Source organism: Syngnathoides biaculeatus, chromosome 1 (genome assembly GCF_019802595.1).
Source record: "Syngnathoides biaculeatus isolate LvHL_M chromosome 1, ASM1980259v1, whole genome shotgun sequence".
In the NCBI taxonomy this organism is placed as follows: Eukaryota; Metazoa; Chordata; class Actinopteri; order Syngnathiformes; family Syngnathidae; genus Syngnathoides; species Syngnathoides biaculeatus.
Window position 1 is genome coordinate 4,107,313 of NC_084640.1, and position 13,353 is coordinate 4,120,665.

Here is a 13,353-nt window from a genome sequence, read left to right on the forward strand (position 1 = left end):
TCCTCTTTTCCTTCCAAGGAGCAGAGTGTTGTGTGTGTGTATTTTTATTCTTTATACTTTCATGTTATTATGATGCGGTTCTTTGGTGATCCGGAATTCTGGAATGTTCTGAGGAGTGCCTATATGAGTAGACTGAGAAGGACCGTCAACAGAGATTCTTACCACCACTCTTTGGACCAGTAGACAAGTACACGCCACACTGCATTCTGTCTTTTGTCCCTGGACATTTGTGGACATTTGTTGACTTGGAATATTCGCTGGAAAGACCATTTGCCTGGTTGTTCAACTCTGGTGACTATTCATAGCTTGGCTGAACTACTCGGTCTTTGAACTTCTATTCTGTTAGTTATTTGATTATTTTTGTGTTGTGTGTGTGATTAAATTGTCTTAAACGCAATACAACTGCTTTGTCATATTTTGGTGGTTTTAAAAGGGGATTTTAGTCTAAATTCACACGTAACAATATATAAAATGTTATTTTAGTATTTCGAGATCACAATAATGCAGACAACTCAGTGCAATCTGTAGGCCGGTCCTAAGCCTGGATAAATGCATAAGGTTGCGTCAGGAAGGGCATCTGGCATAAAACTGTGCCAAACAAATATGAGCATTCATCTAAAGAATACCAAACCGTATCAGTTGTGGCCCACTTAACAACGCTCGCCCCCGGCACCGTTAACCTGCAGGGTGTCTGTGGAAATTCCGATACTGTAGGTCAAAGGCAAAGAAGAGGAGAAAAACATTCATTGACAGAAGAAGAAGAGGAATGCGCAGAGCCTACAACTGAGTGTTGGGACTTTGAAAGTTGGTACTATGACAGGAAAAGCTCAGGAGTTGGTTGATATGATGAGGAGAAAGGTTGATATATTGTGCATCCAAGAGAGCAGGTGGAAAGGTAATAAGGCTGGAAGTTTAGGAGCAGGTTATAGAGGAATAAAGTTGATGAGCTACACAATGAAGTTATGGGAAAGAGTAGTGGAGGGTAGACCCAGGACAAAAGTCAGTATCTGCGAGCAACACTATGGTTTCATGCCTAGAAAGAGTACCACAGCAGGGCCGATGTTGTTAACCCGGGCTAAAACCAATCCAATATGGAATTCTTTCGACAAATGCTCATATTTTTTGGGCAAACGTTTTAGCCAGATGCCCTTTTTGATACAACCCTCTACATTTATCCAGACTTGGGACCGGCATACAGTTTGGGGACCAGCATACAGTTTGCACTGGCTTGTGCCACCCCAAAGAGCTGCATTTTTCTGGTTTCAACTACAGTTCTCCAAAATTAAAATCCTCTACTGACCTGTCCAGATTAATATTGCAACTCCTCTTGAACCAGATGATCATGATGGCAAGAGAATAACTAACGGACATTTTATTTAAATCTGTAAGCAATGAAGGAGTCACATGACAGTGTTTTAAACTGTCCACAATAACTACGAATGTGTTCTGTGTGCTTTCGTTGCCAAATGGGTCAACTTCCCTATTCCAGTGATAACAGCAACATTATAATAAACAGTAACAGAATTGGACCTAAATGCACAACTCAATGCACAAACAGTTCCTCAACCATACATTTTACAAGCAGGTTGAGTTTGTTCCACAAGTACTCAGTCATAGAAGACAGACACCAAGATATGAGAGTCAAAGGTAAGGTCTATAACACAAATAGGTCAGAGCTTGAGTTAGAGGCCAGAAAGTAGTGTTCAAACGTGATCGTGAACGTGATGAAGACCAACAACGGAGTGGCAACCAGACATAATGGGACAACATTTTGCAGTAATATACGGGTTAATGGAGAATGATAAGTCAGGTGTGGAAAAGGATCAGCTGCTCCCAAAACTAAGGAGTATTGTATTATTTTGCTTAATTCACATTTTCTTTTTACTGGGTGAAATATCTACTGTAAATGCAGTGCAAATGAGATGACTATTGATATAAAATTTAGAGGCATTCACCCCACATCATAATACAAACTGTGCTTCATCTTATTCCCTAATTCACTCATAAAATAACCCACTAGTGTTGAGATTTACTGGGAGTAAATATCACAATTGAAAGATTGCAGACTCACATCACCTAAATAAATTAGCTAAATATGCTACATTAACGATCGTAAAATGGCAAGCTCTGTGAGGAGGTCAGAGAGCTCAGGTTGGTGGTGCACATTACCGTAATAAATATAAATATGCAACATGTGACATCGAATAGCATATCAAAATGTATATGTATACCTTTTTTTTACCACTCTATGTACCTGTACACAACTATACAATGTGATTGCCTTTTTTATTTTTCATCCATACCTAAATATAATGCGCTCTATTGACTTTTTGAAAATATATATGGAAAAATTTGCGCATTATACGAGAAATTACGGTAAATCCACCTCGCTCTTGCATTACTCAAAAACTACTGCCAGTCACTGAAAAATTGTGTTGTGCTACCTGAGAGTCAACTTGCTTGCCTGTGTTCCGGTGTAAAAAATAAAGGTCTTCCTGGTATATAAAAATCAAGGTCCTCCTGGTAACGTCTCGGAGGAGATGACAATAAAGTAACATGTTACTAGTAAACGATTGCAATTTTCAATTGGTGTCCAAATCCCTCAATTACGTTTTTGAAAACGAAGTTTCATGATAAACTGAGATAAGATCCTTTATTATTTATTGTTATTATAGATGGAAAGGAGAGGAATGAAGATTAGCTGAAGTAAAACAGAACATATGTACGTGAATGAGAAAGGTGGAGGGGGAAGAGTGAGGCTACAGGGAGAAGAGATAGCGAGGGTGGAGGACTTCAAATATTTAGGGTCAACAATCCAGAGCAATGGTGAGTGTGGTAAGGAGGTGAACAAACGGGTCCAAGCAGGTTGGAACAGCTGGCGGAAGGTGTCTGGGTGTGTTATGTGACAGAAGACTCTCTGATAGGATGAAAGGCAAAGTTTACAAAACAGTGGTGATGATGATGTACGGATTAGAGACGGTGGCACTGAAGAAACAACAGGAAGCAGAACTGGAGGTAGCAGAAATGAAGATGTTGAGGTTCTTGCTCGGAGTGAGCAGGTTGGATAGGATTATAAATTAGCTCATTAGAGGGACAGCCAAAGTTGGATGTTTTGGAGACAAGATTCGAGAGAGCAGACTTCAATGGTTTGGAGCACCTCTAGGTGCTTAAACTGCCCTTTGCTCTTGTGTGTATTTACTGTGTACTGTGAAGGGTCAAATGCAGATGAAAAATGTAGTGTGCATGTGTTCATGACAAATTAAAAAACAAGATGATTCCTCAGAGAACACTAATCATTACTCATCTAAATAAAAGCACAAGTTATTAAATACATTCTTCCTCCATTATTTCTGAACCACGAATGGGCAAGTGCACACTGTACATAAACATCCTCCATCTTCAAAAAGGCCCAGGAGAAGATTTACTTCCTGTGGCTTCTGAGGAAGCACAGCCTGTCACAGGAGCTGTTGAGGCAGTTCTACACTGCGGTCATCTAATCAGTACTATGTAGCTCCATCAAAGTCTAGTTTGAAGCCGTGAAAAAAAAGGACAAACTGCAACTGCAGCAGACAATCAAAACTGCTGAAAAGATCGTCGTTACTTGTAGGCTGCCAGAACTCAGACAAGAGCATCTAAAATCCTCTTGGACCCTCCACATACTGGTCACCAGCTCTTCCAGCTCCTTCCCTTGGTTAGGCACTACAGAACAATACAAACTAAAACTACCAGACAATCCAACAGCTTCTTCCCTCTTGCAATTAACTTTTTAAACAGATGACTTCAAATTAAATTATTATTAAAATTATCACATTTATTTATTATTGCAATCTTTCAATCAATCTTTACATCTGGCCAGGAAACCATCAATGAATCCCTCAATAGCAGGGGGGCTAACCAGTCAAAGCTCAAGAGCCACATTTTTTACGATGCTCCTGCAAAGAGCCACATCATACACATGAAAGCGCAAAAGAGCCACATCATACACATGAACATCATTCCCTCTTCACACACATATCTTCGCTCACCTGGATTTATTGTAAATGTCACACACCAAACACGATAAGACTTAATTTTAAAGTAAAGTTTTCTAAGTAATTTTTAAAAAGTTACAAGCCAGTTGACACGATGCAAAACAGTTTTTGGATGTTTCATTATTTAAATAAAAAAAAATGCATCTGGTTTTTTGTCTTATTTTTCAAAATGACTAACTTGCTACCCGAAGGTTAGTCCCTTTTAGAAATTCCAGGTCGATGTTAGCATTGAGTGAGCTAAAGTGAAGAGTTGAAGCTGTGAAATGCAATAAAGACATCTGACACAAAAGGCATAGTACCTGGCCATTGTGCTCGACCGAAAATGAGCTCCCATTTAGGTAAAAAAAAAAAAAAACATCTTGTATTCATCCACATATTTTCCTTTAACTGTGCACTGTTCCTAGGCATTTTGAGAGCAAATTATTTTCTCCAAAGTTCATCCCAAGGTTGTCCTCCTCAAGCTTAACTCCCTTCTCTCGTTGCACAACTGAGCTGGGTGGCAGGAACAATAAAGCCACTGATTTGCTGCTGGAAGGGCTTTATTGGCTCCTCCGCACATTCAACAATGTGTCCTCCCCAAATCACTACTCGGTTACCCTTTCAAGGGTGCAATCACTAAACTTTTCACTTTTTTCACCTGTGCACACTTTTTTTTTTTAATTCTCACCCTCCTGCTGCACACACCTGCTCACACAGTCACAAACACCCACACACACACTGAGTTTTTGTCACAATATCCGTAACAACCGTAATAAACTCAAACAAAGCGTGCACGCAACTACCATAATTAACTCAAGCAAAGCACGCGCTGACACATTATAAAAACAGAACTTCGATATGCTTTGGTGCCATCATAAGAGCCACATGAAAACACGTAAAGCGCTGCATGCGGTTCGAGAGCTGTGGGTTTGCTACCCCTACTCTATAGAGCTCGTGGATGTGACGTCACACTTTGCACAGTGCCATATTGGCGGTCAAACCTAGTTGCTCAGCACGGCTGGAGCTGTTTAACCAGAGCAGTTTTTTAAAATTGCCTGAGACTTGTTGTGCTGTTGGTTGTCACAACAGATGAGACAGATATTCAAAGAGATCATTCTATGGAATACCTGCTCAAAAGACAGGAAAATATCAATGGATTTCGACAATTAAACGTGATGGATGTTGCCCAACCAAAATACACACACGAGAGTGTAGCGATCGCTTCACTTCAGGTAGGAATTATTCTTCTCAATCTCAAATTCCCAAGAAGTATTTATGAAGGCCAAATTGGCTCATTTGAGAACAATGCATATTTAAAAAATGAAAATAAACCGTCTGTCCCAGCAGAGAGGTTCACGTATGGCCGCAATCGCTTCCGTGTACGTTCAATGGAGATGACTCCATCCTTTTTTTTTTCCCAATCATAGTTAATGAATGAACGTACCAGGGGTCATTTATTTAAATATTGGTATTTCTATTGAATACTAGCTGAAAAGATCGATGGATTTCGGCAAACGTTAACATGTGGCCGAATACGCTTCCGCGTTCACGAGCCATCTTCCCATCACTATGTCGGATTTATTCCTGACTGAGAACAGATCTAGCAACGAAGTATTTATATGCGTCCAGACTTTTATACACTTTCAAACTTTTCTGTGTATATCTCGATGACTTACTCACCAAATACGTGTATATCCAGTTGTCCAAGACAAGCGGAAGCGAATTAACAATCCAATTTCTTATTGGCAAAAACATCGACTTCAGCATTAAATATAGGTCCTCTATGACAGTGATTCCCAAACAGTGTGCCGGGGTACATTAGTGTGCCTTGGGCGCTCTTCAGGTGTGCTGTGGGAAGTTATACAACTTTATGTACTTGCTTAAAAAAAAAAAAAAAAAAAAAAAAAATTCAAGAAATAATATATCTTTATTCATCTATTTATGCCAGTGAGGCACGATGACAGACAAACAAAAAAAAAATCCTCTTTTATTAGATGGCAGGAAGTAGATACAGTAATTAATCAATTCATTTTTGGTGACATTTACTTTTGTTGGTGTGCCATGGGATTTTTCAATTGTAAAATATGTGCCTTGGCTCTATAAAGGTTGGAAATCACTGCTCTATGACAAGTGTCTCTCATTTTTCCAAGTACCTTCGTTTATTATCACCTACTAAATTTTTTACGGTATCGGACAAAACTCTGGATGTCGTGCTAGAAGACGTATTTTCGTTTAGTCTCAACAGAATTAACTTGCAACAAGGCTTTGTTTGAACAGCAATATGGCGGGTCACGTGATTTTATGACATAGGTGCATGAGCTCTATAGGATGGGTATGACATAAAAGTTTATCGCTAAGGAGGGTGTTCACAGAGTGCTGTGTCAAAGCATATAAATTGTAAAATCTAGTGGAAGGACAAAATGTGTGAGAAGATGCACCAGCAAAAGAGAAGACAATGGAATTTAGTGGAAAATCAGAGAAGATTCAAGAATGTAGCAGTATTGACATACAGATTTCATCTTCCAGAAGGACCTGACCAATGCTCATACAATCAAAAGCACCAAAACATGGTTACATCCCCATCCTATCACAGCGCTTGACTGGCCAGCAACTCGCAAAGAGACCCCAACAAAGTATTAAAGATTAACACTTTGAAAGTACCATATTTTGATTTGTGACCCAATTAAAAAACAAACTAAATGGTGATTTCATCACCATATCATATTTTTTTAATTTCCGATTTTGTTGGTTTTACAGTATGAGGTGGTAGCCCAAATTTTGTAACAATATAAAAATACTTGAACTACTTTAAATTATAGGCCCTGAATTTATAATTGGTGGCACGGTGGTGCAGCTGTAGAGCGTTGGTCTCACACTTCAAATCCCGGGCATCTGTGTGGAGTTTGCATGTTATTCCCGTGCCTTCATGAATTTTCTCCAGGCACTCTGGTTTCCTCCCAAATCCCAAAAACATGATTTCATTGGAAACTCTAAATTGCCCCTAGGTGTGATTGTGAGTGCGCTTGTTGTCTGTCTCCATGTGGCCTACGATTGGCTGGCAACCATTTCAGGGTGTACGATGCCACACATGGACAACATTGTAAGGTGCCATGTCTGATGTGGCACCTCGTCTATTTAGAAGAGAATTTAAGACCTCTGCAATCATGAAAATATGGTACATTAAAAAAAATAATATGCAGGGCCGTGAACAGTTAATCATCAATGGGCAAATGCATATACTCTACTACTTTACACAACTGAATTGCACTAATTCTGAATGCTTTCACTCCTTTATTGTATTTTATTTCATCAGCATTAAGATGTATTACAACATAGAAATGCTTCAATAACCCCAGCAGTAAAAAAGTCTCTCCCTCAATATATCTGAAATAACAGTATCATCAGTCTGGACAAATGCTGCAACTGTATTAACGGGCAAATATATTACTGGTCAATCGGAAGAAAATGTTGTACTGCACCCAAAAGAAATAATACATACCTTTTGAGTATTATTTTGTTTATATACACTTAATAGACACCCCTTTATCATAAACCTCCATCAAAACCCAATATGAACGTAGAGCTCATCAATTCTTTCATTTCAGTATTGAATCTGTGTCCAAGTCATTAGGTCTTTTGGAAGTTGTGAGTGGGCATCCATCTGACTTAGTTCAGCCTGTCTAAATCAAGCTTCTTGTCCTATTTTGGTAGAGCCTTCATGCAATAAATCAAGCCCGGATGAGATGATCTGACAATGTTTCTTTTATCTGGGATTTCTTATATTTTACACTGTTGAAATGGCCAGCAGTTATTTGGGGAAAAAAATAATTTTGAAATTAAATTTTTCTGTTCTGTTTGTTTATTTATTCATACTAGATTTGCTCTTTGGATACATTATTTTCTAATTTGAATCCTAAAGACAACCAAACAAAATTACAAATATTGGAATGGCAAGGTTAATTCCTAAATTTTTGTTTGATACTGAAGGCATTTGTGTTTAAGATATGTGAAACAAGTCAGGACAGACCACCATTTGTTTGAAGCCACTGTGGAAGGATTTAATGGTGAAATGCAATTTGAGCACTCACTTTTTGTAACATAGACCTTTTTTTCTCTGCCGAAGACGGTCCTTTACACAACCCAAGAGACAAAGGTGAAATTAAGCACGCGAGATATCCCAAAGATTAATCGATAAGACAAATGGTAGTCTATTAACATGACGATAGCCCTGCGGAGTGTCTTTATTAATTACGAGTACTATTCAATGTCTGGCATGTTGATCACGAACATAGATTTGAATGGGTGGATAATGCCAGTCCAATGTAACAGCCCAGCTAACCGATGTGCCTTCTGGAATTTTGAGAATAATGCACATTATTTTCTCCAAAAAAATGAACAAAATTCAATAGTTCATATTATACATCAGTATAGAGCTCGTGCACATGATGTCACCATTTTCACGGTGCCATATTGCCGGTCAAAAAGAGCTGCAAAAAGAAAATAAATAGTCGGTCACGCAGAGGTTTACCGAAGTTCGTGTGGCCGCAACGTGCTTACGTCTACGGGGGCTGAAGCCTATCCCAGCGGTTTATTTTCTTTTTTGAAATATGCATTGTACTCATTTGAGAACAATGCATATTTAAAAAAAAACAATGTCACAGAGAAGTTTACCAAAGTTTCACATGTGGCCGCAACACGCTTCGTGTACGGAGGAGCCGACTCGCTGTCTTTTTTTTTTTTTTTTCCCAATCATAGTAAATGAATGCGAGTTTGTGTAAAACCAGGGGTCATTTATTTAAATATTGGTATTTGTATCGAAAAATTCTAAGTGGCTCCATCACAATGTGGGATTTAATCTTGATTGAGAACAGATCCAGGAACGAAGTATTTGAGTATTTGTAGCATCCAGACTTTTATATGCTTTCAAACTCTTCTGTGTAAATCTCGATGACTTACTCACTAGATACGTTTAGATCCAGTTGTCCAAGACAAGCAGAAGCTGGTTAATAGTCCCATTTCTTATCGGCGAAAATATCAACTTCGGCATTAAATATGGGTCTTCTATGCCAAGTGTCTCTCATTTTTCCATGTATCTTCGTTCATCACCACTTTCTAAATGTTTAACGGTTTCGGACAAAACTCTGGGCGTCGGCGTATAAGACGTATTTTCGCGTTGTCTCCAACCGACAGCATTGAAGAATGGTTTGTTTGACAGACAATTCCAGGCAGTGACGTGATTTGATGACGTAGGTGCACGAGCTCTATAGGGCAGTGGTTTTCAAAGTTTTTGGGGTGCTCCCCCCTTTTTGCCTCCCTCCTCCAACCGCTTCAAATTTTTTGAGGGCGGGGGAAGGTGTGCAAAGCAGGGGTTGCTAGCCACTGTTCCCAATGTGATCTCTCCGTTCATTCAGCGGTGCACACACACAAAAAAAATCTAACCTGAATTAAAAGTGACTAAATTGCCCCTAAGTGTGACTTTGAGTGCAAGTGTTGTCTGTCTTCATGTGCCCTTAAATTGGCTGGCAACCAGTGCATGGTGTATCCTGCTTCCTGCCCAATGACAGCTGGGATAGGCTCCACCACTCCCGTGACCCTCGTGAGGATAAGAGGCTCAGAAAATGAATAGGTGAATGGAATTAAAAGCATCACAGGAGTGCACCATTTTTGCCATTTTGCAATGTGATTCAATGAGTGAGGAGTGACTATAGCAGCTACCTCCAATAGCACAATTCACATACATACATACATACATACATACACAGCCTGTCAATGTTGTTGTCAATGAGACCGTCCCTATGCGTACAACTGGTGTTTAGTTTGCAAAGTGATTTGGGTGACAGACCGAAAACAAGATAGACACACTACTTATGTTTACACTCGATAAAAATGGTGAAAGTAACAAAGTAAAACAAGATATGCTGTTCTTTTAATATCCAATGAATGTCAGAGTATGTGCAAATAGAAGAAAAATCGGTGAAACTGGATGAGATGTTCTCTTCATCGAACAAGAAAGGTCTGCTCTGAAAAATGTGTCGTGAGGCCAAATTAGCAGGCAAGTTTTCGAAAGGAAAAGTGGACAGAATGGAAGCTGGACTAGTTGAAGCATCACATTCAGCACAAGAATTGTACGCAGATGTAAGATGGGAATCAGTACTTTGTTGGTGATTCCGCCAACGACAGAGAAAAAAGGTCATGCTGACACTAGTGAACAAATAGAACCCAGAGCAAGTTAAAATTCCATTCGACGATAGTCTTATAGCTATCAACAGGAATGCATCTCTGCTGTCACGCCAATAAATTCACAATCACATGGCAAATTACCAGAGTATATAAAAAAACTGATGCAGCAAAAGTTATGCTTTTTTATTTTTTAATTCAATCAATCAAACAGTGCAAGATGAAACGGTGTGTATTGTTAAAATTCCACCCTCATCATGGATAAAAGCAGACAGAATACACAAAAAGCTACTTCAGTATTTTAAATAGAGGGAGCAAAATGAACATTCACCATAAAACTGTTTGGGAGTGTCATTCAGCTGTCAGCATGCACTGCAAAAAATATTGAGCAAGCAATAATTCAGTTTTACAGAAAGATAAACTGACAGCTATATCATTGGGAATTAATAAATGAAATATATTTGGAAACGGGCTTTAAAATTTACAGCTCATAGTTGGCTTGGTTGGCAATGCATTTTTGTGTATGTTCAAACAAAACACAAAAACTCAGGAAAGTTCTTTGCAAAAAAATAAAATTGTGGTTATTTGATCATATAGGTAAAATCAAAATCATGCATTGTAATAATGCATTATACATAGAGAGTAGTTTGAAGGGTTTTCCAAAATATGAACTGAAATATGATATATCAACTTTGGGGGTGCGCATTATACATGGGTGCATGTTATGCACAAGAAATCATGGTAAATGCCAGTTGTATTTGAGTGGGAGACATTCCCAAAGAGGCAATGGAAAGACACTGAAATTAAGTCGTAACTTGCTTAATCCTTGGGCAATTTTCATGAGGATTAGCATGTCCACGCCAAAACATTTACTAGCAATACACATTTGCAAAAGCAAAAGTTGCTTCTCAAATGAAGGAATCATAGGCAGACAGCTCCTCAAAAGAAAAAAATAGTGTTGCAACTGTACCATCCAAAATTTTTCTTTTACAAACAAAATAATACTGTAGATTCATACAGAATTACAACTAGTTTTGTGTTTTTCACACAGCAGCAATAACAGGCCACATCATTTGCAAATCTTCTATATAAAAAGATACTTACCAACCAAGAGGAGAAAGAAAGCTGCAAATGAAATAAACCATGAGCAAAGTACAGTCAAGATGAAAACACCCCACATTGTCACTTTGAACTGTAATTTGAAACTGATGTACTGTGCAGTGTATATCCTCAGCATCTCAAGGTAACACACTCAGCTTGGCAGCCAAGTGTCAGCCTGAGGCAAGGCTAAAGACTTCCATCACAGTCTCCACAGGTCCCTGAGCCAAAGTAGGCTGGAGCACAGGTGAGACGACAGGTTTTCCTTCACACTAATTGAGGACAATTGTTCAGAAACTTAAAACACCCAAAAAACCACCCTGTTTGTGTACAACTGCTCACAGTTTAGATCCAAGATAGGTAGATGGACTTTAAAATAGAAAAAGAAATGGCTCGTTGGGTACTATATGAAGGGAAAAAGCACTCTGCAACAAGGCTTAAAGGTTTTAGATTGAAATCACTTTTTAGAGGCACTACAGGGATGTCAGCTGGGATTTCGGATATTGGACATAGAAACAGTTCATAAAGCTGATGAATATCTCAAGGGTATATAAAGTTAGAGTGAACGTGGAAAAGAAAACCATGTTGAACATTGACATATATACACACACACAAATATTTATTTATTTATTTATTATTTTGCCACTTATCCTCACAAGGGTCGCAGGAGGGCTGGAGCCAACCCAGCTGTCAACGGGGAGGAGGCAGGGTACACCCTGAACTAATATATGGGGGGGGGGGGTCTGTGTGTGTGTGTTTAAAGGTACGTAAAGCCATGATGCAGATTTTCCTGGACATGACCCCTCCTCTTTAGGCCTAAAAAAATATAAATAAAAAATACATAAAGTCACACACCAAGATTAACCTTTGGCCTTTTACTTTCAATTTGAAAAACAAAGTAGTGTCAATTAAACTTACGGTTAAATATATTCTTCTATTTCACGGAGTCATGGCTTTATTACATTGTGTAACCATTATTTAGGGCCGAAGTTTGAAATTGAAAAAGAGTATTTGGTCAGAAAATCTTTGGGAAATTGATGGTGGAAACTCACACTGAGGGGACTGAAAGGCATCAATTTAAATGTAGTCTGCGAGCATCTTAATGATCTGATTTAGTTCAAGTAAACACCGATTGAAACGACATTTAATTTTCCAACTGCTGACCACGACCAGGCGGCACAGTGGACAACTGGTTAGAGCAGGTGTGCCCAAACTTTTTTGCCCATGATATACATTTCAAACAGACGCACAACAATATGTTAAAACATCTCCCACTTTATGCAAATTGAGATTTAAATTGATCTATGTACTGTATGAATACTGAAATTGAGGTAAACCCAACAAAAGCTTTGTCTTGGTAGATACGCCAGTGCTCAGTAGCAAACTAGCTAAGCATGGTGTCTATGTGGCAGCCACTTTATGAAGGCAAAAATAAAGATTTGAAATTTGGGCTTTTGTAGTGGAACTATGGCAAACTACTGTCTTCAAATCTCGGTTAGACAGTGGCAAGACTACACACCATGTATGCCAATACCCATACACTGTACCATCATTTTCAATCAACCAGATACAACCGTTACAAGGAAACAGGTTGTCAAACAATGGATCGATCGCTCCTTCAAAGTTGTAAAAAAAAGAAGAAGAAGAAGAGGGAAAAAAATGGGTGCTTGAGAGATTACATTTTGGCTCTGCATTCAACGATTACTTGAGTTATGCTCACGTGGTTTTATCAAGATAACAACCAGGCAACCATATGTTATGGAGCAAGCTGCAATGCACACAATCGTTTCCACGTAAACATTTTGTCGTTTTGTCAGCTCATGCTGTAATCCTTTGGGAAAAACGGGTTTGAGTGCATGAATAAATGTTGACGTCGACCAAGTATGCTGCCACCCGCAAGCACTGGGTTGGGGGGGGGGGGGGGGGGGCGCGCATCTAGTCAAGGTGCATTGATGTCACACTGGAGTTTCTTTCAGCTTGTCCCTTTCAGGGTCGCCACAGTGTGTCATCTCAGATGTACGCACATATACGTTTGGCACAATTTTTACACCGGACGGCCTTCCTGACC

General features: G+C 39.1%; 1 protein-coding gene across 13 annotated transcripts in view; it reads right to left on the minus strand.

Moving 5' to 3' along the window:
* gabbr1b (gamma-aminobutyric acid (GABA) B receptor, 1b) overlaps positions 1-13,353 on the minus strand; it is a 326,457-nt gene that overhangs the window by 280,751 nt on the left and 32,353 nt on the right. The gene's annotated exons all lie outside the window — the stretch shown is intronic.